The sequence below is a fragment of the Mus pahari genome, chromosome 7 (assembly GCF_900095145.1).
Source record: "Mus pahari chromosome 7, PAHARI_EIJ_v1.1, whole genome shotgun sequence".
NCBI lineage: Eukaryota > Metazoa > Chordata > Mammalia > Rodentia > Muridae > Mus > Mus pahari.
Genome location: NC_034596.1, coordinates 110,698,898 through 110,700,425, shown reverse-complemented (window position 1 = coordinate 110,700,425; position 1,528 = coordinate 110,698,898). Strand labels below are relative to the sequence as shown.

Genomic DNA, 1,528 nt, shown 5'->3' with positions numbered 1-1,528 from the left:
CCTCTGCCTCTGCCTCTGCCTCTGCCTCTGCCTCTGCCTCTGCCTCTGCCTCTGCCTCTGCCTCTGCCTCTGCCTCTGCCTCTGCTTTCTTGTGTTTTGTCAGGTGCGGATCACAGGTCTATTATAATAGTTTGGAAACAGCTCCTCCCTTGAATTGCTTGCTTTGGAATTAAGTGTAGAACATCAATTGAGGTAAATGTTTGTTTCACAGTTATGTAATTCTTCAATGCACTGTTCATATATTCTTTAAGAGAAATGAATACATGTATTTTAATGTAAGGAAATAGGCTCCAGTTGAATGAATGAACAGCCACAGTCCATCTATCTCGCCTTCCTGTGGGGGGTCTATAAAGAAGGAGTCACTATAACATTGTTGTTTCTGATATTATATTGCAAGTAAGTTTACAAATATTTAGATCGAATGAGAATAAAAATTTGGTGGTGGTGGACAGCTGGGTGTTTCCCTGACATATGAAAAGGTCTCAGGCTTAGCTGTCACTCTGAAAAATTTAGTGGCAGTAATTCAGAACTCTGTAAAAATTTACGCACAATTAATTNACATAATAGTTTAGTGAGTAATAACTTTAAAAGTACATCAGCTTTTCTCTACAACCTGACTCATGGTGATTCTGGAAGTGTGTTTCACATTAACACAGGGTCCCAGGGGCACCTTAGAGTGCTGGAGGACATCTNAAGAGTGGTTCACTATGACCCGTAGCAAGTTACATCCTTATTCAACATTGCTCAGTCCTTTCTGAAAAATCCCTGTCTAGATTTACCCTCAGAATGTTAATTTAATGTTTTAAAACTACTTTTCATTTCCGACTGCCCCAAATTGTGGGCCCGGTTGTTCGTTTCTCTGTCCTCTTCTCCAGTGGCTTCTGCATATTTAAAGCATAAATCTTTAAAGAAAGATCACTTCTCACCATTATTTTAATAAACCATTTCAAAAGACTTGTGCCCAGTATGATGTACTTAACCTCACTGAGAAAGTGACTCACTTCCCTGGGTGACATCGAAGTTGCTCGTCTGCTGTCCAGCCATGGTCAGAACTTTTTTGTCTTCTCTATGACCTAGTTCAGTCACATTTTCAGGAGAGCACCCAGTCAGACCTTCCTTCTTAACCTCCTTTGTTGAAGTTGTCACCTCAGGCGGTCCAGAGTAAGCTACTGTCTTGCACCTCCTAGTGGTCTCAATCCATCTGAACAGCTCATGTCTCTCAACAAGGCCTCCACCATCTCTTCCTCGGACCTATCAGGNTGGCGTCTCTCATCCAAGCACAGGAGATACTCCGGACTGTCCACGTCACCTATTCTCCACACAAGAGCCCNCGTGGGCTGGTAATGGGGCTCCACCTGTGACCACTCTCTTCCCTGCCCCAGACTGGCCAGCCGGACTGAGGCCTGTGGTCTTTACCCTGCTGGGCATCTCGTGTGGAATCCTCTGGCTTTGCCAGAATGATACAGACTTGTTACCAGTTCACATGCATGTGCCTGTGGTCTCATTTTCTGTGGTAAATTGTAGACCA

The 1,528-nt window shown here is 43.9% G+C and overlaps 1 protein-coding gene and 1 long non-coding RNA gene across 2 annotated transcripts in view; one reads left to right on the top strand and one right to left on the bottom strand.

Annotated features, from left to right (window-relative positions):
- Positions 1 to 1,528, bottom strand: part of Ptprn2 (protein tyrosine phosphatase receptor type N2) — a 755,793-nt gene that overhangs the window by 128,677 nt on the left and 625,588 nt on the right. The gene's annotated exons all lie outside the window — the stretch shown is intronic.
- LOC110324242 overlaps positions 1 to 1,528 on the top strand; it is a 6,916-nt gene that overhangs the window by 3,080 nt on the left and 2,308 nt on the right. The window contains exon 2 of the long non-coding RNA XR_002380680.1: positions 104 to 192. This is a non-coding gene — a long non-coding RNA (uncharacterized LOC110324242). The remainder of the gene's footprint in view (positions 1 to 103; positions 193 to 1,528) is intronic.